This window comes from Petaurus breviceps, unplaced genomic scaffold (assembly GCF_028583685.1).
Source record: "Petaurus breviceps papuanus isolate PSGF00001 unplaced genomic scaffold, PetGlider_PUasm1.0 84, whole genome shotgun sequence".
Taxonomy (NCBI): Eukaryota; Metazoa; Chordata; class Mammalia; order Diprotodontia; family Petauridae; genus Petaurus; species Petaurus breviceps.
The window spans coordinates 2,749,653-2,776,579 of NW_027186645.1; the positions used below are offsets into that span (position 1 = coordinate 2,749,653).

Here is a 26,927-nt window from a genome sequence, read left to right on the forward strand (position 1 = left end):
TTTCATTTGTGTCCAATTCTTTGTGACTCCATTTAGGTTTCCTTGGCAAAGATACTGGAGTGGTTTGCCATTTCCTTCTCCAAGTCATTTTACAGATGAGGAAAACTGAGGCAAACAGGGTTAAGTGACTTGCCCAAGGTCACACAGCTAGCAAGTGTCTCAAACTGGATTTGAACTCAGGAAGATGTGTCTTCCTGAATTCAGGCCCCAAATATGCTCTCCAGGGAATAATAACTGATGTTTGTATAGCACTTTAAGGTTTGTAAAGTACTGTGCATACATTATCCATTTGATCCTCAGAAGAACCCTGTGAGTTAGGCGTTATTATCTCCACTTTACAGATGAGGAAACTGAGACCCAGTGAAATTAAGTGATTTTCATAGCTTCTTGTTGTTCAGTCATTTTCAGTCATGTTCAACTCTTTGTGACCTCATTTGGAGTTTTCTTGGCAAAGATCCTGGAGTGGTTTGCCATTTTCTTCTCCAGCTCATTGTACACATGAGGAAACTGAGACAAGTAGGGTTTAGTGACTTGCCCAGCTTCTGAAGCCAGATTTAAACTCTGGAAGATGAGTTTTCCTGACTCCAAACCTGGTATTCTATCCTCTGTACCACCTAACTACCCTGACTTTCCTAGCATCACACAGCTATTAAGTGCTTAAGGCAATGTATAAACCCAGGTCTGCCTGATTGCAAGTCTAGCACTCCATTCACTTTCTCTTCAGCTAAAATTCTTGATGGGGGCCTTTTTCTCTTGGGTTTCAAATAAGGACTGTGAAAGAATCATCTTTTTACAGAGGAATTCATCTGCCAACCTAAAATGACGCTGTGGGGGGGGAGTATAAATAGCAGGTGGAAAGTCATTCCTTCCATTTTCTATCAGTCACCTACCAACTAGATCAGCACACAGCACTGATAAACCTATAAATCAACAAATCAGCATAAATCAATGTATCAGAACCATTTATGAAGCATCTACTATGTGCCAGACACTATTCTAGTTGCTAGAGATAGAGAGACAAAAAAAAAAATACATTCTGTAGGGAGAGATAGCAAATCTAACAATTAGAAACATCTGCTGAGCCCTGGAAGCCTGGAATACTGCCTTCTCTCTCTTTTTCCACTAAGGAATGGCAGGGGTCCGGGGGGAGGAAGGAATCCCTTTACTCTGGACCCACTGACATGGGATGCTTGATCAGTCTTGAGGAAGCCTGGCCAGTCATTTTCATTTTTCTCACATTCTTCATTTTCTTAACCTGCCCCTCCCCCCACCCCCATGCACTGATGGAAAATTACTTAAAATTTAGGTTTGGGCTCTTGTCTAGGATCTCTGCAAATGAGAGAGGAGTATAAAAAATATTTAATATATAACATAAATCAGATATAGGAGAGTTATTTATTTCCTACACACACAAGAAATTCTTAACACAAAAGGCTCTCACAAGCTCACATTGGCAAGTCTTAAAATAGGATTCAGTTACTTATAACTACTGTTATATTTGCAGCATACATTGACAAAAAAACTTAAATTAAACAATTGATAGTAATAATGATGTTATACTGGGAGATTAAGACAAACAGAACATGAAGGAGTTTCCAGGACTGCTGAATAGTCATTGTGACATTTCACCTATATTCTGCACTGTCTCCCTCTGGTCTGTGTCTGATCTCCCCGCCTTCCTTCACTGCCCCCCTTACTGATATCCTTTCTAATTCAACCCCTCTCCTCCTTGCCAACAGTGAACTCTGACAATTGGATCCAGCAAATTCAAACTCACAAGGCTGCCTCCAAGACAGCATATGTTCATTTCAGGACTGCTGTCCCATCATCTATTCTAAGAAAACATAGAAGAGGCAACACAAAACCTGAACTCAGGTCCAACTATGTGATTCCTTCTTCTCTAGGTATCACATAGGAATGGCTGCCATGCTGCCATAGTGGGTAAAAGGTGACCAGTGCCACCCCTCTACTCCTCCACCCTCTCAACCAAGAAGAGAAGGAACAAAAGAGAATGAATCATTCCATTTGAAAACCCCACTGAATCATCACTCTTCCTCTTTAGTGGCCAGTAAGGGGATTACTTCATCATCCCCAAAGATAAGCACTAAAGTGCCATGGTCACAGAAAACACTGAGAAGCTTTGTCATCCCCAAAATCAGAATGGGCATGAAAGCTCTGCAAATACTCTGTGCAACCCAAAGTTGCACAGAACAAAACAAACACAAGTTAATTTTTATGGGAAAGCACTGACCTTCAGTGCTTCTTGCAGAAGGTGATTCATAAACCAACTTTTGTACACAAGATTTCACAATACCAATGTCTCAAAACAGGCTTTATTATGTTCCTAAAACTTGTCATTTCAGACAGGTTATCAAATATTACTGCCAAGGAAAAGCAAAAGGTGAAATGCTGTACCCACCAGTTTTTTTGTCATCACTGGGAACCTTGTTAACCTAGAGATTCTGAACTTTAGTCTAATTAATACTGGTAACCATTTAGGACATGCCTCCCTTTGCCTTGCTTCTTACAATATCTAGGGAAATACTATCTTTGAGGGAAAAAATGCTCTTAAAACTCTATTCTGTGCTCCAATTCTCCTTTTGATGGAGATCTGGATTGGAAGAAGTGAAAAATGAAGAAATGTGTAAAGAGAGTTGGTATCAAACTGTACTTCAGAATAGGGGCGTTTCCAACATTGAGCCTGCTGCATTCCATCTCATTGCTTTTTTTCTTTTCTTTCTCTCTCATTTATTTTTTTAATTTATTTTTGCTGGTGGTGGTAGCAAGAGATAGAATTTTTACTACATCAGAGAAAATTGGACATAAATATTAGTCAAAGAGATCAGTTGTTAAATTATCCAATTTCTTTTCCTAGAAATATTGGGAAGATTAATGAGTGCTTGTAATATATTCTGATCTTTTTGCTGGAAGGGAGTGGTGAAGATGTTTTGTAAACATAAAGTAGTAGCCTTATTTCAATTTCTCCATATTGCTTAGCCTCCAAAGTTCAACTCAATTGCTGGTGGCATTTCCTTCAGGAAACTTTCCCTGACCCTGTCCATCCCTGTCCCTTTAGTAAATGAACTTCCTCTACACTTCACATAGCATTTTGTATTATAAGGTCCTAAATAATGCATTTCTAATGCAAGATTGTTAATTTAAAGGTATTTGTGTTTTTGTCTAACCCCATTCCTAGATCTTAGTAAGCTACTTGTGGTCACAGACAATGTCTTATCTAAATTTCCTGTGTTAGTTACCAGCACACAGCAGGTGTTCAATAAACGTTTTTTGTTGCTGTTATTGTCATTGTTGGTGCCCAGCCCATATTAACTTTTGCATTGGATACCAATATAGTTATATTAACATCACATCAGCACATTATTTTATCTCCTACAGAGCTCTAGTATTCTAAATAATATTTATTCCAGGAAGGACTATTTGCTCAACCTCACTGGACACTTCCCCTATTTGATTATTTGCTAATTCCTTTTGTTTATCATTTTTTGAGCAATTTTTACTCTGTGTGACTTAGCCTGAACTTCTTCAGAAAATACTCTAAATCAGTCCAGATGCATGAAATTGATTGTATTCTCTTCAAAGTCTTATTGGGAAAAGCTATTACATTTACCTAGATTAATTGACTTATTAATAAACCTGGGCTGTCAGTTCTTCAGCCCAGTTTGCCAAATATTTATTAAGCATCTGAATATAAGGTGCTATTCTAAAAAAAGAAAAGCTGCAGAAAACGTAAGCTTCTGAGAGATGCACAAGAACTACATGCTTACCTGACTCTCCATAAATGCTTGTTGAGTTCTTGAGTGACATATTACTTGCCCTCAAGGAGTTTAGTGAAGGGCAACATACACAAATAATAAAATAATACCAAAATGAGTGGTACTGACAGAAAGTGTTGCAGGGGTACAAAGAAGCAATGGGAGCACAATTAAAAGACTCAGAGTTGGAAGAGACTTTGGAGTTCTTGTTCACTAAATGACTGAGATTCCATTTGAAGATCTGAAGAGAATGTAGTGAGTGGCTGGTCAAGTTATGGCATGTAATTGTGATGGAATGCTACTGTGCTATAAGAAATGATGAGCTTGATCATCTTTCTAAAAAATATATTTTATTAAATATTTTCCAATTATTATATACAACACTTTAAAGAATTTTTTTTTTTAGTTTTGAGTTCCAAATTGTCAGTTTCCTTCCTATCCCTCCCTCCGGAGAAGGCAAGAGATTTGATATTAATTATACATGTGAAGTCATGCAAGATATTTCCACATTAGCCATGTTTTAAAAGAAAACAGAAAAAAACAAGAAAAATAAAGTTGGGGTCTTTTTTTAAAGTATACTTCAATCTGCATTCAGAATTTTTCATGTAGTTTCTTTGGAATTGTGTTGGATGATTGCCTTAATCAGAGTGGCTAAGACTTTCACAGTTGATCATCCTTTAAAATTGCTATTACTGTGTACAATGTCATTCTGCTTCTGCTCACTTCATTTTACATCAGTTCTTATGAATTTTCAGGTTTTTTTCTGAAACCATCTTGTTTGTCATTTCTTATAGCATATTAATTTTCCATTACAATTATATATTACAACTCATTCGGCCATCCCACAATTGATAGACATCCCCTTTATTTACAATTCTTTGCCACCATAAAAGGAACTGCTATAAATATTTTTAAAATTTTTATTAATTAATTTAGTTTTGGTTTTCAACATTCACTTCTACAAGATTTTGAATTCCAAATTTTTTTCCCATCTCTCCCCTCCTCTGGATCCAAGATAGGGTGCACTCTGATTACTCCCTCCAGTCTGCCCTCCCTTCTGTCACCACCATCCTAACTTCTCTTCTCCTCCTCCCTTCCATTTTTCTATTTTCCTGTAGGGCAAGATAGATTTCTATACCACATTGCCTGTATGTCTTATTTCCCAGTTGCATGTCAAATCAATTTTTAACATTTGTTTTTAAAACTTTGAGTTCCAATTTTTCTCCCTTACTCCCTCCCCACCTACCCTCATTGAGAAGGGAAGCAATTTGGTATAGGCTATACATGTGCAGTCATGCAAAATATTTCCATTATAGTCATGTTGTGAAAGCCTAACTTGCAATATTTTCTCCTTGACCTGGGAACTCTGGAATTTGACTAGAATATTCCTAGGAGTTTTCCTTTTGGGATCTCTTTCAGAGAATGATTGGATTCTTTCAATTTCTATTCTACCCTTTGGTTCTAGAATATCAGGGCAATATGTGTACATACACACATACACATATGTATATGTGTATGTATGTATATGTATATATGTGCATCTTTACACATATACATATTTACACATCTATACATATACATATTTCTAATGATAGCCATTTCTAGGACAAAGGAGAAGGGAAAACGGGGGGAGGGAATTTACATGATAAATTTATTATACATTTAAAAGGAATAGCAAATCATACACAATAGATTTGCAATTTCATGTGCAATTTTTCTTTATTATATTGTATTATAGAAATACTTGTTTTATTCCATAAATTAAAAATAAAATAAATAAGAATGAAAGATTTGTAGTGAGGACTAAGTCACTGCTTCCCAAGGCAGTATATTCACTTTGGGATAGTTCTGATGGTTAGGAAGTTTTTCTTCAGTATGAAAGCAATTTCTGCAACTTACATCTCTGGAGGCAAGCAAAATAATTGTAATTCCTCATCCCCTTTAATACTAAAAGAGAGCTATCATGATGACACCCTCTCACCTGTCTTCTTATCTTGATGCTAAATATGCCCCATTACTTCTATAATCCTTGAATGATATGATCTTGAGGTCTTTTACCTTCATGATGCCCTCATTTTGTACTTCCTTGTTCAGTGATATCTGACTCTTCAAGACCCCTGTCGATCAACTGTCCCTAGGGTTTTCCTGGCAAAGATATCAGAGTGATTTAATATTTCCTCCTCCAGTTTTTATGCAGGCAGGGGGTTCAGTGACTTGCCCAGGGTCACACAGCTAGGAAGTGTTTGATTTGAACTGTGGTCTTTCTGACTCCAGGCCCAGTGCTCTATCCACTGATCCACCCAGCTGCCCAAATTTCCTACAGCTTATCAATGTCCTTTGTAAAATGTGGCACCCAGAACTGAACACAGTGTTGCAGATGTGATCCCATCAGAGTAGAATAGAGCGCTAATATGACTTCGAGTGTTCTAATGCAGACCAGGATTGCATTAACTTTTGTCATATCCCACTGATAAGTTTGTGACCCAAAGAACCCCCAGATCTTTTTCAGAAGAACTAACCATATCACCTTCATCTTGTACATGCAATTGGGAAATGACTGAACAAATTATGTAAATGAATGTAATGGAATACTACTTTGCTGTAAGAAATGAAGAAAGGTATAGGTTCAGAAAAATCTAGACATGTTCAGCTGATACAAAATGAAGTGAGCAGAACCAAGAAATCAATTTATATAACAACCTCATAATGATGAATAACTTTGAAATATCTAAGAACTCTGATCAATGTAATGGTCAACCATGAGTTCAAAGGACTAATAATGAACTTCCTGGAAGAGATGTTATGGATTCAAGGTGCAGAATGATGCAGCTATTTTTGGACATAGACAATGTCAAAATTTGTTTTGCTTGAGCATGCATATTTCTTATGAAGGTTTTGATTTTCTTTTCTTTGTTAAATGGGGGTAGAAGAAAGAGAAAATAAAGGGTTAATTGACAAACAAAATGAAAATATTTATCACTTTTAGGTTGAGAAGTATCATTTTCTTCTTGATCCTATTTATAATTAAATGATTTTGACTTGTAACTGTTTAAGTCATGCATGTCTCTGAATTATAATGAGTCTGGAAAGAGTTAAAGTTAAAAATCCAGCTTTCTTGACTCAAGGAATTTAACTGACATTGGAAAATGCTTGTGACCAGAAAGGGAGCTCGGCCTGTTATCTTTATTCCACCAAGTTATCCTTTAAGGATGCTTGTTTTACTGTCCAAAAGTCTAGGCTGCTTTCTTGTACCTGGAATCAAACAATGAGCATTTCTTAGTCTCATGAGAGAAGAAGGGGAATTGTTGCTAGCCCCCCTTACCAAACTTCTGACCAATCGTGTTGTTCCCTACACCTCAGCTCTGTAACCAGTTATGTTGCCCTCAATCCCATGATTCTGTTCATGCTCTCAATCCCATGGTACCCTGTTCTGTTCTTTGTTCTTTACTCCCCAAAACCTGTACAAAGGGAATTGTCCTTTTGCTCAGGGTCTTTGGCATAAATGGAGGCTACCCATTGACCCATTTATTGACAGGTAGCATGCCCCTGTTAATAAATGTAAATGTTTTCTTGCTCAGAGATCTGCCTCATTTTGTTAAAATTCAGTTGTGACAAAATACAATGAGCATAGAAAACTGCTTCTACTGTTAATGTGTTGGTTAGTTTTGCTGAATTGTTTTTTTCCCTTTTTTAACATTCTTTTTTTTTAATGACAAAGGATGACTTTCTGAGGAGAGAAAGGAAGAACACGGAAATAAAGATCATGTAAAAATAAAGGATAGTGATAAAATTTTGAAAAATGAATTATCTATCCCTATCAAATTCCATTTTAATAGATTGATCTCATCTTTCTAGGTTGCCAAGGTTTTTTTTTGATCCTGGCTCTGTCAGCCAGCATATTAACCATCTAAGCTTGCTATAATTTACAAATTTGTTAAGGATGCCAAATATATCTTTATCTGAATTATAGATTTTTTTAAAAAAAAAAAGCTAAATAGCACAAATTCAAAGGTCCCTGGGGTTCTCAACTGCAGATCTTCCTCAAAGTTGTTGTCAAGTCATTAAAAGGTTGAGTTTTCAACTAGTACTGAATACACTAAAGTACACTCTCATTTGGCCAACATTTCTTTACACCATCTACAAGGTTTGCAGGTGAAACTATGTCAAATCCTTTGCTGAAAATCAAAAAAGCAAAGATACTATGTAATCATTTTCTTTGGGAGAAAAAAAATTAATCTAAGTAAGAGTTGAGTTGATCCTCTTTTAAAGTTCACCCCTTTTAGGAAAATGGATTTAGAGCTGGAAGAAACTTCAAAAAGCTATCTGGTCCAAGTCCCTTATTTTACAGATGAGGAAACTGAGGCACAGAAAGGAGAAGGAACTTGTCCCAGGTCACACAGGTAGTAAGACCTCTGATTCTGAGCCTGGTTACTTCCACCTCATCTTTTTTTTAAAGATTCTTTTGTAAGCCAGAGGACAAATGGAAGAACTTTTTAAATGATAGAAAAAATAGGGTAATAAAACAGAATAAGATAACATAATTTGAGTGAAAGATCTAAAAATGTGAAACAAATTGAGGTTGAGTACAGGGAGATTATGGTATCAGGAAGACAAGAGAAAAGCTGATCATAGGGAGTGGGGAAGGGTAAGATATGAAGGATAGAAACAAAGTTAAGAGCTAAAGGGTGGAAACAAAGTTAAGAGCTAAAGGGTGGAAACAAAGTTAAGAGATGAAAGGTGGAAACAGTTAAGTGATTACGAGATAACAGTGGAAAGGACTGAATGAGAGAAAGATTGGAAGGGAAAAGGGTAGAATCACAAGGGGGGGGGGAGAAAATAGATACAGGGAAAGGAAATGTAGAACAGGGGAAAGCAAAGTAGAATTCCCAGAAGAAAGTGCCTCTTAACATACAAAGATGACTCATGCTAATTAATAGTCCCTTCACCCCAGGTGTATAATTTACAATTCTTTGTAAATTATAGAATCTCAGAGTTGAACCTCAGAGAACATCTGGTCCAACCCATATCTGAATAGGAATAAGAATCTTTCACAAAATACCCCCAAAATGAGCTGTGGGTATTTTTCTCAGTGACTTGGGAAAATGTTGAGTGATGCAGGTGAGGAGAAAACACGTTCTCCCAATTAAGGTTTTTTCTAGCACTTTTTAGATTAGTGGTCCATCCTCATAATCTAATAAGGTGTTGATGAAGCTCAGAAATTGGATTAAGGCCAGCACTGGCATTAAGCAAATGTGGATTCAATCTAGCCAAAAATAATTGCCTTCACTTCTTGGTGATATCTTCCATGGACTCTGCAGTAAAAAATCAATTATAATCCCTTTGGGTGGGAGAAACTAAATTAGAAAGTAAGTGATTAGAAGCAGAAGGCAGCTTGACTTTTGGGCTGCCAGGTTTGTTAAAAAATGTGACTCAAAAATCATACATGGGTTTTTCTGGATCTCCTCCCAATTCACAACCTTTACCATGCTTAAAAGCAAAAATCAGTGACTCAGAAGAGCGTGATGGTAGGAAATTTCTAACAGATGAAATGAGTTTATCTTGGCAGCATCCTATTCCTATACAGATAGCCACACACAAAGATATGCTTTTCTTTAAGAAAATTCAAAATATATAATTTTTAAAAATCCACACATTTAAAATAAATTGGGGGAGAATCTCCCTTTACAAAATAATTCATGTAAGACTTCTTTTTATATAGCTCTATTTCAAATGATTCAATTAAAAAAATAAAATCAAAACCCACTTTTTATACCAATTACTTCAAATGAGATACACTGGTATAGATAGGTGCATAATTGTACCTCATCATCAAAAAAAACACAAATATTATTTAAGAAGTAGACAAATAAGTCCTGGGAGGTCTGGGGTGGGGGGGGGAATGAAAAGATTAAAGGCTGGAGGTCACTATCCTAATGAAGGGATGTCTTTCTTGTTAGACCCTAAGTAAGACATTCATCTTACAGTCTCTTTAAGAAGATGGTGTGAAGAGTGTAATCAGGATTTAAGCTCATCACACCATTCCCAACAGCAGAGACAGCAATCCTAATGATACTGTAATCATCACCTTGGATGATTCATCAAAAACAAGCCATTAAGCCTTTTCCCTGACAGGGGAATTTTCAACTTTATAGATAAAAGTCTTCCTTGATTGAATATTCACAATGCTTCCCTAAGCTATTGGATTGGGCAGAGGAGGACCAGGAGGACAGTCTAGTTCTTTACCTATAATAGGTTCTTTTTTAATTGTCATTTATTCATTTATTTATTTATTTATTCATTCATTCATTCATTCATTCATTCATTCATTCATTTATTTATTTATTTATTTTTGGTTTTCAACATTCACTTTTTTTTAAAGCAATTGGGGTTAAGTGACTTGCTCAAGGTTCCACAGCCAGTTATTTCTGGGTGTAGTGCTGAGTATCTGAGCCTGGATTAGATCCCAGGTCATCCCAACTCTGGGGCTGTTGCTCTCACTCACTGTGCTACCTGGCTGCCCCCAACATTCACTTTCATAAGATTTTGAGTTCCAAATTTTCTTTCCATCTCTCCCCTTGCCCCACCCCAAGACATCATGTAATTTGATATAGTCTCTACATATACGTTCATATTAAACCTATTTTCACATTAATCATGTTGTAAAGAAGAATTAGAACCAAAGGGAGAAACCACAAGAAAGAAGAAATAAAGAGAGAGAGAGAGAGAGCAAATAATATGCTTTGATCTGCATTCAGACTCCATAGTTCTTTTTATAGATGTGGATAGCATTTTCCATCATGAGCCTTTTGGAGTTGTTGAGAGATCCTTGCATTGCTAAGAAGAGATAACTCTATCAAAGTTAGTCATCATACAATGTGGCTGTTACTATATACAATGTTCTCCTGGTTCTACTCACTTCACTTAGCATCAGTTTATTTAAGTCTTTCTAGGTTTTTCTGAAGTCATCATTTCTTATAGCACAATGGTATTCTATTACATTCACATACCACAACTTGTTCAGCCATTCCCCAACTTATGGGCATCTCCTCAATTTCCAATTCTTGGCCAGCACAAAAAGAGCTGCTATAAAAATTTTTTTACATGTGGCTCCTTTTCCCATTTGTATGGTCTCTTTGGGATACAGACCTAGAAGTATTATTGCTGTGTTATAGTAGGTTCCTAATAAATATTTGAATGATTTTTTAAGGCAAAAGACACCAGAATGTGGCTCAACTCAAGTATCACATTCTAAAAGAAGACCGTCTTGATCCTCCAAGTAATAGTGCCTCCCCAGTAAAATTATCTTGTATTTTTATTTCAGAGTATATATGTTCTGAGCATCTAGGTGGTACAGTAGAGTTGGGAGAATCTGAGTTCAAATGTGATCTCAGACATTTACTAGCTGTGTGACCCTGGGAAAGTCATTTAACCCTGTTTACCTCAGTTTCCTCATCTGTAAAATGAACTGGAGAAGGAAATGGCAAACCATACCAGTATCTTTGCCAAGAAAAACCCAAATTGGGGTGGTTAGGTGGTGCAGTGAATAGAGCACTAGCCCTGGAGTCAGGAGGACCTGAGTTCAAATCTGACCTCAGACACTTAACAGAAAAACTAGCTGTGTGAATTTGGGCAAATCACTTAACCCCAATTGCCCTACAAAAAGAAAAAAAAAGAAAACCCCAAATGGAATCACAGGGTCAGACACAACTGAAACAACTCTACTATGACATACATACATACATGTATGTATATATTTATTTCATATATATGTATACATGCATACATAAATACATACACACACATACATGTCTCCCCTGTTAGAAGTCAGGGACTATTTCTTTTTTGTCTTTATATTTCCACTTCAGCGCACAATTAGAGCTTAATAATTACTTCTTGACTGATTGATTATTTCCTTATCTGAGTGAGGAAATTAGACTAGATCAGGGGTTCTTAATCCCATATGTGCCATGGAACTCTTCTGCAGTCTGGCATATAGTAGGTACTTAATAAATGTTTACTGATTGAGTGATCACTTAGTGAAGCTATTATATTTCAATTCAGAATGATGTTTTTAAATGTATTGAATAAAATGCACAGCGTTTCAAAGAAAATCAATTATATTGAAATGTAAGCTATCAGTTTTTTAATCAAGTTCACAGACCCCAAGTAAAGAACTTCTGGTTTAAAAAAAGAGTGCCCCCAGTAGCACTATGGAAGATATGGAAGGTCTCTTCTAGCTCTAACATTCAGGAAAAATTATCTTTCTTTTTGTAAAGATCTACTTGCTTGTATTCCAGGAGAACACAAAGCAGCAAAATTTGTTAAAAAGTCATTGTCTACTTGCAAAAGACAAACTTTGACTCTCTTCATCTGGTTAAAGACTGACACAAAAGAAGAGGAGATAAGAAAAATTCTTGAAAAGTTGTCATTCCCTTCTTAAGCATGAGCAGAGAGCCTTCCATTGCTGACAGGCAAGATTTACTGAAACAGGAATAGGGATATGCATTGGACCTGAGATTTCAGTGTTACAGATGAGGAAATTCCCTGTGCTAATAGAGGTCAGCATCTTTTCTGAAGGCTGTCGTCTTAGAGAGTTGTTTAGAACACTGAATAATAATAGATTAAATGACTTGGCACAACCTGTATATTTGAATAGCAGGACTTGACCAGGTCTTCCTGGCTTATAATCCTGTTAACTATGACAAGCTGCCTAAAATTCAAGTCTAGGACCAGACTAGACAGGAGTATTGAGGCAGATTCCATCTGATGTCCCCCAATTCAAATTTCAATTTCTTGCAATTAGGGATTATTTTCATTCTTTGTATGTCTGAGACCTAGCATAGTCCTGAACACATAGTAGGCACTTAATCAATGCTTGTTTTTTGATTGATTCATGGGTAAATAGTGGCTCCAGCACATATGTGGAGCACTGTATTCAGTTCTGGGCACCATCTTTCAGGAAAGAACGACAAAGTAGAGAGGGTAACAAAATAATGGCAGGACAAGAGGTTCAGTTGAAAGGAACTGGGAATTTTTAGCCTGAAGAAAGGAAAACCTGAGCCTTGAAATTACTGAAAACCTATCTCACAGAAGACTGAAAAAAACGTTGACTATTTTAAGACTGCTTTATATCTACTTTGCAGGTATCTTATCTATCTTTGTGCAGCTTGAGGGCAGGGTTTGTTTTTGCCTTTTCTCTAAATTCCCAGTGCTGATACAGGGCCTGACATATAATGAATACTTAACAAATGTCCTTCACAAAAAGATGTGGATGAGAAGAATATATGTGTTGTGACCTGCATTAATGAACGGAGATTCCCATATCAATAAAAGCTCAACTCCTTTAAATTAAGATCTAGAATAGCACAAAACCAGAGAAAAATTAAATGTTCAGTGTATGGTACTGGCTCTGAGTGCTTTTTAAGTTCAGAGGAAGAAGATATTTTCAGTTTATCAAGCACTGATGAATTGCCTAGTATGAAATAGGCACTAGCATTACAAAGACAAAAATAAGACATTTCCTGTCCTCAAGGAGCTTACATTCAACTAAGTCAATACTATCTGTTCATAGGTAAGTATATACAGAATATATACATATAAATACATCCTGGAATGGCTTGCCATTTCCATCTCCAGCTCATTTTACAGATGAGGAAACTGAGGCAAACAAGTTTAAGTGACTTGCCCAGTGTCTCATATCTAGGAAGTGTCTGAGGCTGGATTTGAACTCAAAAAGACTCATATTCCTGACTCCAGCATGAATACACAAATATGTGCTTGCATGTAAGTAAATACAGGATACATACACATGCATGAACAAATGCATATGCATATGCTTTTTGTATAATGGAAGACTGACCAACAAGAGCCCAGTTCTCATTAGCATTTTCCAAGAATTCTATTACTCTGCTACCTATAAAACAAATGCACTGTGATGAGAGTAGGCATTAACAGTTGAAAAGATTCCTTGAAGAAGGTGGCTCTTGAATTGGGCCTTGAATGGAGTTAGGATTTCAAAGAAGCAGAAATAAATTGGAAAAGGATTAAAGGGATGGGGACAATCTGAGCAAAAGCAGGGTGGGGAAAGATAGAACATTAAGGTGTCCAGTTCAGCTGGAGTATAGAATTCATGAGGGGAAATAGTATGCAATCAATCACTCTTTTTTTGTTTTGTTTTTGGAGGGGGGAAGGCAAAGCAATTGGGGTTAAGTGATTTGCCCAAGGTCACTTAGCTAGCAAATGTGTCAAGTGTCTGAGGCCAAATTTGAATTCAGGTCCTCCTGACTTGAGGGTTAGTGCTCTATTTACTGTGCCACCTAGCTGTCCCTCAATCAGTCTTAAGAAAGGCTTGTTGTTGGTGTTTAGTCATATCCAATTCTTCATGACCCCATTTGGAGTTTTCTTGGCAAAGATCCTGGAATGGCTTGCCATTTCCATCTCCAGCTCATTTTACAGACGAGGAAACTGAGGCAAACAAATTTAAGTGACTTGCCCAGTGTCTCATATCTAGGAAGTGTCTGAGGCTGGATTTGAACTCAAGAAAACTCTTCCTGACTCCAGACCCAGTGTCTATCCACTGTGCCACCTAGCTGCTGTACAATAGACAAGAGAAGAGTTTTAGATGCTTAACAAAGGACTTTATATTTTATCCTAAGAGCAACTTCTTTTATACTTTGTATAAATATATAATTAATTAACATCACAGAATTCCTTTGTCTCTTGTCTAGTAAAAATAGAAAGAACCATTCCAGTACCTAAAATAAAAGCTTTGGTTTTGAAAGACCCATGAAGAAGTATACATACCCCAAAACATAAACACATGCAAAAGAACACACTTGGGAATTGGCAGACTTAACAATGGAGTCTCATGTATCCAATATGTCTAAAGGACATCTAACAAAATGCACTTGGGAGCATGCTACCAATATTAAGTTAATAATAATAAAGTGGTAAATTAATACTAGAGAGTAAAAATAATTATGATTGCCATTTATTTTTATATGACACATTCATCTTTTTGGAAAGGACTCCTGGAAATGATTCTATTTTGATGACTAAGAACCACCCACCTCTTCATAAAACAGGTGAAGGTTAGTTTATAAAGAATACAAAAAATGAGTAATCCACAATGTTTAATATAGAAAGTAAATTGGGTGTATGGAGCAAGCTGTTATCACTTCCTACACTTCTGTGTTTTTTTAAAATGCCAAATTCAGAAACTTTTTCCTTTACCTATAAAGAGGTGTTGTTTACTCTAATCGAAATCTGTAAGGATGCTAAATTAATGTCTGGAAAGCATTTACTCTTCCTGGAGGGGCTTTGCTTACCCCTAAACTGTACACTGCCCAAAAGTCCATCTCTTTAAAAATCAATTATTCTTACAATTATGTTATTGTGCAACAAACTACACTTTCACTGTCACAAAATTGACTAAGAGGCATAGAAGATATAAGATTTCCCTGAGTCTCTTGTCTCTTGTTTGTTGACTTAAAAACATGTTATTTGTCTCAGTAGAATAAAATATAGTTTTACAGATTTTCCCTCAAACAAGATATCTCCCGTGCATATATTAAAAGTATGTACATTCTCTGACAGATGCAACCATGGAGATAATTTTGTTCAACAATCTGCTAAGAATCAGCATCAGGCAAGGCATAAAACAAAGCCATAGATTCATCAGAGGATGTCCAGCACAGAAGCAAATAAAAAGTTTCTTTATCAGTGTGAAGGTTTTCCAAATATTCCTCTTGGTAAGTGACATTGCACTAATCTCATCAAGCCCTGTAACACTACAGAGTCTCATAGTTATAAATCCATTGTCATTCAAAAGAGATTGCCTGGTGAAAGTCAGTTAGTCAACAACCATTTATTAAGTTCTTACTGTGTGCTAATTGCTTGGACTTGCTTAGACCTTCCCCAGGAAACTCATCAGTAGGAAGGAAAGCTCTTCTTGAGGCAAGATTAAATATGCCTGATAATCACATTTCATCAGTACCCTCTGTCCCTCTGATTGGATGCTTGCTCTGGAAGGCAGGCTATAGACTCCAGAGCCTCTATTGAAAAAGTGAGCTCAGTACAGTTTTCTCCCCATTTCCTACTGCCTAGGCTGTGAAATATGTGTTCGCCCCACTCCTTTTCAGCTTCCTTTTGTGTGTTGTTCCACCTCCCTCCCCATTAGATCATAAATTCTTTGAGGGCAGGGACTATCTTTATTTTTACTTTAGTTGCATCCTCAGCTATTAGCACAGTGCTTAGCATATAGTAGTTGTCTATATACATATGTATTGGCTGACTGCTTGAGATACAATACAGCAAAAAAAGAAAGAAAAGAAAGATACTTTCTCTTCTCAAAGAGCTTGCATCCTAATGTCACTCAGTCAATGAATATGTATTAAATACCTGCTTCATGCCAGGCACTGTGCTAAGCTGCACAAGATTAAAAAAAAAAGACAATTTTTTGCCCTCAAGAGCTCACAAATGAAAGGGGAAAGAGAACAAATAAAAAGAGAGTGAAATGGGTTAAAGACCTGCAGCCAGGTGGGACATGAAGAGGTGGCTGTACTTGGTCCCTTCCTCAAATGGACAGTCTAGGAGGAGTTCCCCAATAACCACCCTCTATTCTCTCCAATCAGAGGAAGGATGGAGTTTCAGGACCTAGGATGTGCTGAGGAGGAATAAGTTTCAGAGTTAATTTTATCTTGTTACTGGAGACAATGTTGAGGTCCAGGAAATCAGCAAGGTAGGAGATGATACATAAAAGCAGAGCTGAGAAATGTACGAGAAGGGAAATGCATGCAAGGGCATAGTAAGTGTCTAGGTTCAGAAAATGAGGGATGGCTGGTCTGAGTCCTTCCCCAAACTGAAGGTCCTGGCAGGAACTCACTGATGAGAGAAGGAAGCTACAGAGACAGAAGGAGGAGGTAGCACAAGGATCTGGTGAAGTCTGGAGAATGAACAAGTGACGAAAAGTCTATATTGATCAGATTATAATATGTAGTTCTCTGTGCAGCCCACTGTCCATCAGTGTGTATGACTTGTACGAGAATAATCAATGAACAATAAGTTACACACAATGTGTTGTTGTTGTTTGTCCTTCATTCTTGAAGAGGACCATGACATCATGTAGGTGACGCCATGACATGCAAATGGATTGGATTTAAGTGACATAAGACTGTGCAAAGTCACCAGCCTCCCTTTAAATGGGATGAAGAGATGAGATAAGGCTGGGTTTGTATTTAGGAAGTCATGTAATAATTTCAGTGACCTACAATTCCTCCCTGCTACAAAAGTCTCTTTTTTAAGGTTGGTTTTCTCTCAGTGTAGTATTCTCCTTCAATGCAATGTGTAAGTATAGTAAAAAGAATATTTTGGGAAATAATGGTACAGGAGTAAAAAATGACAAATTCAATAAGTCAACAGTCAACAAGCATTTATTAAACACTATGTGCTAGGCACTGTGCTAGGCATTGGATAATTTGTCCTTTTTTCAGAAGACCCCATATATCCTAAACGTTTAGTTAAAAAAAAAGAGAATCAGAAGACTTTCAACATGGTGAGCAATAGTTAATACCACAATCAATTAAACTGGTTGTATTTTAAGAAACAGGAAAGTGATATGAAAATCATTCCTTCCTGCCTATTTCCTCATCACCTAACATGCTGCCTGAACCAGAAATCAAGCCCTGGAGTATTTTGTCCTTTCATGTCTGGAAATCCTACCCTAGAACCCAACTATCTTGATTGAGGTTTTCTTCAGTTTCTTCCTATATCTGGACCTGGATTCTGGCTATGCTTCACTTCAATCCCTGGTCTTTTCTTCACCATCCAATGCTTACATCAATAAAATAGAAAAAGAAAATGTCAAAAAAATTGGGCAGTGGCCAAAAAAAACTAGAAAAGGAATAAATTTAAAATCCCCAGTTAAACACCAAAATGGAAATCTTGAAAAATCAAAGGAGAGATTAGCAAAATTGAAAGTAAGAAAACCACTGAACTAAAACCATTGAAGTAAAACTAGAAGCTGATTTTGTGCAGACTGTGGGGGGACCCAGTAAAATATATAAACCATTGGTTAATTGGATTTAAAAGAAAAAAAGAAGAAAACTAAATTACCAGTATCAAAACATGAAAACAGTGGACCTGCCACCAATGAAGATGAATATAAAGCAATATAAAAATATGAAGCAATTATAAAGCAATTTTGCCCAATTACATGCCAATAAATCTGACAATCTAAGTGAGATGGATGAATGAATATAGATGCAAAAATTTTAAATAAAATATTATCAAAAAGACTACAGCAACTTATTACAAGAATAATACACTTTGATCAGGTAGGATTTATTCCAGGAATGCAAGGATGGTTTAATATCAGGAAAACCATCAGTATAATTGATCATGTCAACAATAAAACTAGCAAAAACCACATAATTATCTCAATAGATGCAGAAAAGGCTTTTGACAAAATACAACATCCATTCCTATTAAAAACCCTCAAAAGTATATGAATAAATGGAGTCTTCCTTAAAATAATAGGTAGCTTAGGGGTGGCCAGGTGGCTCAGCAAGTAAAAGCATTGGCTCCCAGTGTCAGGATGACCTGGGGATCAAATCTGGGCTCAGACACTCAGCACCACACCCAGAAATAACTGGCCGTGTAACCTTGAGCAAGTTACTTAACTTCGATTGCTTAAAAAAAATAAATAAATAAAATAATAGGTAGCATCTATTTAAAGTCACCAGCAAGTATTACATATAATGGGTATAAGTTAGAAGCATTTCCAATAAGATCAGGGGTGAAACAAGGATGTCTGCTATCACCCCTCTTGTTCAATCTGATACTAGAAATGTTAGCAATAGCAATTAGAGAAGAAAAAGAAATCAAAGGAATCAAATTGGGCAAAGAAGAGACCAAGCGACTACTCTTTGCAGATGATATGATGATATACTTAGAGAATCCTAGAGAATCAAGTAAAAAACTACTTGAGACAATAAATAAATTTGGCAAAGTTGCAGGATATAAAATAAACCCACATAAATCCTTGGCATTCCTGTATATTTCTAATGAAATTCAACAGCAAGAGATAGAAAGAGAAATCCCATTTAAAGTCACTGTAGACATTATAAAATATTTGGGTATCTACCTGCCAAAATGACCTATATGAACACAACTACAAAACACTTTTCACACAAATAAAGTCAGATCTAATTAACTGGAAAGACATCAATTGCTCGTGGCTGGGTTGAGCTAATACAATAAAAATGACAATTTTACCTAAATTAAATTCTATATTTGGTGCCATACCAATCAATTTAACAAAAAAAAAAAACTACTTTATAGAGCTAGAAAAAATAGTAACAAAATTCATTTGGAAGAACAAAAGAGAATTAATGAAAAGAAATGTTAGGGAATGTGGCCTAGCAATACCAGATTTTAATCTGTATTATAAAGCAGCAGTCCTCAAAACTACTTGGTACTGACTGAGGAATAGGGTAGTGGATCAATGGAATAGACTGGGTACATGAGACTCAGCAGTCAATGACTATAGTAATCTACTGTTTGATAAACCCAAAGACTCCAGTTTTTGGAATAAGAACTCACTATTTGACAAAAACTGCTGGGAAAACTGGAATATAGTATGGCAGAAACTGGGCATAGATCATTATCTAATACATATACCAAAATCAAGTCTAAATGGGTACATGATCTAAGTATAAAGGCTGATACTGTAAGCAATCTGGGAAAGCAAGGAATAGTTTACCTGTCAGATTTGTGGAGAGGGGAAGACTTTATGACCAAACAAGAATTAGAGAACATTATAAATGCAAAATGGATAATTTTGATTACATTAAATTGAAAAGCTTCTGCACAAACAAAGCCAATGTAACCAGGATTAGGAGGGAAGTAGAAAATTGGGAAAGAATTTTTACAACCTATGTCTCTGATGAAGGACTCATTTCTAAAATATACAGAGAATTGAGTCAAATCTATAAGAATATAAGCCATTCCCTAATTGATACTTGGTCAAAGGATATGAACAGGCAGTTTTCAGAGGAAGAAATTAAAGATATCTATAAGCATATGAAAAAATGCTCTAAATCACTATTGATTAGAGAAATGCAAATCAAAACAACTCTAAGGCACCACATCTCAGCAGTCAGATTGGCTAAGATGACAAAACAGGAAAATTACAAATTCTGGAGAGGATGAGGACAAATTGGAACACTAATGCATTGCTGGTGGAGTTGTGAACTGATCCAACCTTTCTGGAGAGCAATCTGGAATTACGCCCAAAGGGTTATAAATAATTTCATGCCCTTTGACCCAGCAATATCCTTTTTAGGGTTGTATCCCAAAGAGATCATAGAAGTGGAAGACCCATATGTACAAAAATATTTATAGCAGTTCTTTTTGTGGTGGCAAAGAATTGGAAATTAAGGGGGTGCCCATCAATTGGGGAATGGCTGAACAAGTTGTGGTACATGCATGTAATGGGATACTATTGTGCTATAAGAAACAAGGAGCAGATGGACTTCATATCTACCTGGAGAGGCTTATATGAACTGATTCTGAGTGAGAAGAGTGGAGCCAGGAGAAATTTGTACACAATTACAGACACAATGTATGTGTGACAACCAACTTTGATAGACTGGACTCTTCTCAGCAATTCAGGTATAAGTCAACCCCAAAAGTCTCATGATGGAGAGAGATGTCTACATTCAGAGAAAGAACTGAGTTTGAATCCAGATTGAAGCAAACTACCTGCTCTTTTTCTTTTTCTTGTTTGGTTTTATTTCCTCTTTCCCATTGTTCATTCCATCTGATACAATCCTTCTTTATAACCTGACTAATGTCTAATGTGAAAGTATTTGCAGATACTATACTTGATTGTATGCCACCATGAAGGGGGAGCGGGGAGAGAGGAGGGAGAGAAAATTTGAAACTCAAGGAATTGTGGAAATGAATCTTATAAACTAAAAGTAAACAAATTAATAAAGACCCCCCCCCCCCAAAAAAAGAAGAGAATTAGAATCATAGAATGAGGGATATTTCTGGTATATTTTATCCCAGGATAGAAGGAGAGTATATTACTAGCATACCAGGCATACCTTGGAGATGTGGATTTGGTTCCATATATCACCACAATAAAGCAATTATTGCAATAAAAAAAAAATAAAAGAAGAAATCCCCACAACCAAATGGATTTACAAGTGAATTCTACCAAACATTTAAAGAGCAATTAATTCCAAACTATTTTGAAAAAAAAAAGAGACAAAAATTTTTAATTCAGTTTCTTTTTTGACACAATTATGGTGCTGATACCTATTTCCCTAATGAATATTCATGCAAAAAGTTTACATAAAATACTAGTAAACAGATTATAGCAATATATCACAAAGATCCTATACTGTGACCAAGTGGGATTTATACCAGGAATGCAGAGTTGGCTCAGTATTAGGAAAACTATCAACATAATTGACCATATCAGTAACAAAACCAACAAAAATCATGTGATTATCTCAATAGATACAGAAAAAGCTTTGGACAAAATACAAAACTCATTCCTATTAAAATGCTAGAAAGCATAGGAATATATCCTGTGGGACTGCTATTTTGGGGCAGTGGGTAGGGGAAAAATGGGGAGAAATTTTGTAACTCAAAATCTGGTGGAAATGAATGATGTAAATCAGAAGTTAATAAAGCAATTGAAAAATGGGGAAAAAAAAAGCATAGGAATAAATGGAGCTTTCCTTAAGTAGTATCTAAAATCATTTAAAATTATCAGCAAACATTATCTGTGATAAGGATAAGCTAGAAACCTTCCCAATAAGAGCAGAGGTGAAGTACAGATGTCCTTTATCAGCACTATTATTTAATATTGTACTGGAATTGCTATCACAATAATAGAAGAAAAAGAATAAAGGAATTGGAATAAGCAATGAGGAAATAAAACTATCATTCTTTTCAGATGATATGATGATATACTTGGAGAATCCTAGAGAATCAACTAAAAAAATTAGTTGAAATAATGCTTTAGCAAAGTTGCAGGATTTGAAATAAGCCCACAGAAATCATCAGCGTTTCTATATATTACCAACAAAGTACAACAGCAAGAGATAGAAAGAGAAATTCCATTTAAAATAACCATAGGCAATATACAATCCTTGGGTGTCTACCTGTTAAGACAAACCCAGGAATACATGAACCCAATTACAGAATACTTTTTACACAAATAAAGACAGATCTAAACAATTGGAAAAATATTAATGGCTCATGGGCAAAACAATATAATAAAAATGACAAGTTGGCCTAAATTAATTTACTTATCCAGTGACACACCAAACTATCCAAAATGATTTTGTAGAGCTAGAAAAAAATAATAACAAAATTCATCTAGAAGAACAAAAAATCAACAATATCAAGGGAATCAATGAAAAAAAATGTGAAGGAAGGCGGCCTACCTATGCCAGATCTCTAACTGTATTACAAAGCAGTAATCATCAAAACCATCTGGTACTAGCTAAGAAAGAGTGGTGGATCAGTGGAATAGATTAGGTAAACAAACATAGTAGTAAATAGTGTAGTAATCTAGTGTTTGATAAACCCAGAGATCCAAACTTTTGGATAAGAATTCAGTATTTGACAAAAATTCCTGGGAAAGCTAGAAAGCAGTCTGGCAGAAACTATGTGCAGACCAGTATCTCACCCCATGTACCAAGATAAGGTCAATGTGGATATATGATTTAGACATAAAAGGTGGTACCATAAGCAAATTAGGGCAACTTGGAAAAAATTTTCTCAGATCTATGGATAAATGAAGAGTTTATGACTAAATGAGAGATAGGGGGCAGCTAGGTGGCACAGTGAATAGAGCACTGACCCTGGAGTCAGGAGGACCTGAATTCAAATCTGGCCTCAGACACTTAACATTTAGTAAAATGAATACTTTGGATTACACAAAATTAAAAAGGTTTTGCATAAATAAAACCAATGTAGCCAAAATTAGAAGGAAAAAAGGAAACTAGGGAGAAACAGTTTTACCTCAAGTTTCACTGATAAAGGTCTCATTTCTCAAATAGGGAACTGAGGCAAATTTATAAAAATAAGAATCATTTGCTAATTGATAAATGGTCAAAGGATATAAACAGGCAGTTTTCAGAAGAAAAAATCAAAGTTAGCTATAGTCATATGAAAAAATGCTCTAAGTCACTAATGATTAGAGAAATTCATATTAAAGTGACTTAGGTACCCTCTTGTACCTATAAATTTGGCTAACAAGATAGAAAAGGAAAATGACAAATGCTCAAGGGCATGTGAAATGATAGGTACACTAATGCACTGTTGGTGGAGTTGTGAAATGGTCCAAACATTCTGGAGAACAATTTGAAACTATGCCCAAAGGGCTATAAAACTGTGCATACTCTGACCCAGCAATACCACTACTAGGTCTTTATCCTAAAGAGGTTAAAGAAAAGTAAAAGATTCTATTTGTACAAACATATTTATAGCAGCTCTTTTTCGTGATGGCAAAGAATTAAAGGTTGAGGGGATGCTCATCGACTGGCTGTGGTATATGATTGTGATGGAATACTTTTGTGCTATAAGAAATGACAAGCAGGATGGTTTCAGAAAAACCTGGACTTACATGAACTGATACAAAGTGAAATAAGCAGAACCAGGAGAACATTACATACAGCAATAGCAATTAATCATTGATCATCAAACAGCAATACTGTAATGATGATCAATTGTGAAACACTTAGCTATTCTAATGGATATGATGATCTAAGACAATTCCAAAGGACTTATGATGAAAAAAGCTATCCACCTCTAGAGAGAGAACTGATGAACTGTGAGTGAAGATCAAAGCATATTTTTCCACTTTCTTTATTTTTCTTGCTTTTGAGGGGACAACATGGCTAATATGAAAATGTTTTGCATACCTTCTCATGTGTGATGAGTATCATATTGCTTGCCTTCTCATTTGGTGAGGGAGGAGCTAAAGGCTGGGAGGGAATTTGGAATTCAAAATTCTAAAAATTGAATGTTAAAAATAAATAAATGAGGAGCGGCTAGGTGGCTCAGTGAATAGAATATTAGCCCTGGAGTCAGGAGGACCTAAATTCAAATCCTGCCTCAGACACTTAACACAAAAAACTAGCTGTGTGACCTTGGGCAAGTCACTTAATCCCAATTGCCCTACCTTCCCCCCTCCAAAAAAGCAATAAATAAATACATAAATGTGATTGGAAAATATTTAACAAAATAAAGACATAATACAACATAAAAAAGAAATCAAGGGGGTGGAGTGGCTAGGTGGTACAGTGAATAGAGCACTGGCCCTGGAGTCAGGAGGACCATAGTGGAATGGGCAGATGAGAACAATTTGTTTCATGGAGGCAGGTGAATGAGGCACTGTGGACTGATTAGAGTTGGGTCAGATATGGAAGATGCCAAGGTCATCCACTGCATCCTGAGTCATTGCCACTCATCCTGACTTTTGTCTTACCATTGGACTTTAATGACTGGAAGAAAGAGTGAAGCTGGTTTCTTTGTGCAACTCTGTCTCACTTAAATCCAATTCATGAACAAGTCAAGATATCACTCCTTGATGTCATTGGTCTTCTTCGAAAATGAAATGAAGGAAAAACAACTAAGTCATAGCTGGGTTGTGACCTTTATTGGTGGAAGGAATTCCCAATGCTGATAAGACAATTGATCCTTTAAGTTATTGAGTTGCCCATTTATAAGGCCATAGAATTCCTCTCAGATATATTGAAATTTACTCCATACTAAGTCAAGTTGAAACTTTATAGTGAAGGCTTGAATCCACAAATAAGTGCAATTTTAAAACTTCTCCTATAATTCAAAAATGGCTAGTCTTAAGTCTGGAAAATATAAAGTACCTCCTATGATATTCTATCATAGAGTGTGCACTCAGTCTTATGTGACTACTGTAGTCTGTCCCAGGATCATATACTTAGGCAAAAATATAAAGCTATTTATCACTCAGGTGTATATATGCTATGATGACATATATGCTAATACTTTCTCTAAGGTTATCTTTTATATGTTGGTATTTATTTTGTATGTAATTATACATGAACATATTGTTTCTTCCATTGAAGTATAAACTTCTTGAGGGCAGGTAGTATTTTTCTTTGTTTTTTTACCCCCAGGGTTTCAGCACAGTGTCTGGCACATAGTAAGCATTTAATAAGTATTTGTTGCTTACTGATGATGATATAATGTAATAATGTGCCATATATACACCTTTTTACTTAGTTCATGTTGCCTTTTATTAGTCAATACACATTTTAAGTGGGCCATCTCCAGTCATCCTGATCTATATCTTGCCACTGAATCCAGAGGAGAAAGTGAGGCTGGTGACCTTGCACAATTCTCCTTCACTTAAATCCAATTCATTTGCAAGTCATGGCATCATCTTCCTGATGTCATGGTCTTCTTCAAGAACAAAGGACAAAGAAAGACTTGTGAGTAGTCTGAGATGTCCCACTGGGGATCCAACTGGACAGTCCCCCTTCCTTCTTTCCTTCCTCCCTCCCTCCCTTCCTTTCTTCTCTCTTTCCCTTCCCTTCCCTTCTTTTCCTTTCCATCACCTCCTCTCTCCTCCCCTCATTACTCTCACTCTGTCCACATGGGGTACTATGCCCTTATCTACAAGTGCTTTGCCCAAAGGAAGGTCAATTTCTAGGGCTGAAACCTAGCAAGATATCTTGGAGTTTATGGGCTAGATTTCTTTCTTAAGACCATCCCTTAAACTGAATTCACTCAGACTCTCAATGATTGGCCAACAATAGGTCCCAGCCCAAGCACCATTTCATGGTCATTATTTAGGCCTGATGGCTTAGAGTAAATGTAAATAGTAATTATTTCTGTTTTGGCTGGAAACCCTGGGGGTCTTCCCCTCTCAGATTGATTTTTTTTGATTGGGTAAAAGGGGTCATTCCTTGGTTCATTTCTTAACTAGCCTTAATCACTGAATAGGTGTTGCCTCCGTCAAAGTGAGAACTCAGAAAGACCTTAGCTTGAAAAAACCATGGTCTCACACTGCATCCTGGGCTATCTCCTGTCATCTTGATCTATATCTGGTCACTGACCCCAGATGGCTCTGGAGGAGAGAGTGAGGTTGGAGACCTTGCACAGCCCTCCCTCACTTAAATCCAGTTCACTTGCAAATCATGACATCATCTTCCTGATGTTGTGGTCCTCTTTGAGAATGAAGGACAAATAACAGCAACATACATACATTTTAAGGGCATATATACCATTATTGGTAGGAGAGAATACTATGGATTGAAGGACATTGTGGTAGAATTGGAAAGACCAACTAAGAGTCATAGAACCTGAGTTTTTCTGACTTCTCTACTTACTACCTTTGTGTCTTTGGGCAAGTCACTGGACTTCAACTTCTAGATCTGCAAAAATGAGAAAAATGGATTAGATCATCTCAATGTCCCTTATAATTCTAAATTCTACTCACCTAATCTTTTTTAAGAATCATAAAAAATTTTCTGCCTACAAAGTCTTGTGAAAACATTCAAGACCCCTTTCTCTGTCTCTCCTCCATCCCTTTTTGACTGTCTCTGTCTCTATCTATCTCTTTCTCTCTATAACTTTTTCCCAAGTGAATGAAAACTATTTGGGGGCCTCAACTGACTTAATAAAAATCTCATTTTTATTGGTATCTTTTGTTTTGATATTACTTTCCTATCTGAATGTCTTACCTCTTACCCAGTGAGCCATTACTTGTTACAAAAATTTCAAGAGAGAGAGAGAAAAAGCATTGAACTGACTTTTATCTTCCAGGTCCTTCTATATAATTAGGACAAGTCCTAAATTTCTTCCCTGGAGATTGTACTGTGTCATGTAGTCTGAAAGCTGACCTAAAGGATCACCATTTATCAAGCACTACTGACCATATACATTTATAATTTTTATGGACTACATATACAGAATATTTATTATACTACAGTAATGTTGAGTTCAGATGACAAATCAAAGTATTCCTCCATCTAATTCATGAAACAGCAGGTGGTGCTAAGATACAGAATTTTCCAGACCTAAAGACAAAATTTAATTGTTTTCTCTTTCTTTCTTTCTTTCTTTCTTTCTTTCTTTCTTTCTTTCTTT

The 26,927-nt window shown here is 36.3% G+C and overlaps 1 protein-coding gene across 1 annotated transcript in view; it reads right to left on the minus strand.

Moving 5' to 3' along the window:
- Positions 1–22,482, minus strand: part of COG5 (component of oligomeric golgi complex 5) — a 496,196-nt gene extending 473,714 nt beyond the window's left edge. The window contains exon 1 of the mRNA XM_069106989.1: positions 22,479–22,482. The gene's annotated coding sequence lies outside the window, so the exon portion shown is untranslated. The remainder of the gene's footprint in view (positions 1–22,478) is intronic.
- Positions 22,483–26,927: the final 4,445 nt, after the last annotated feature.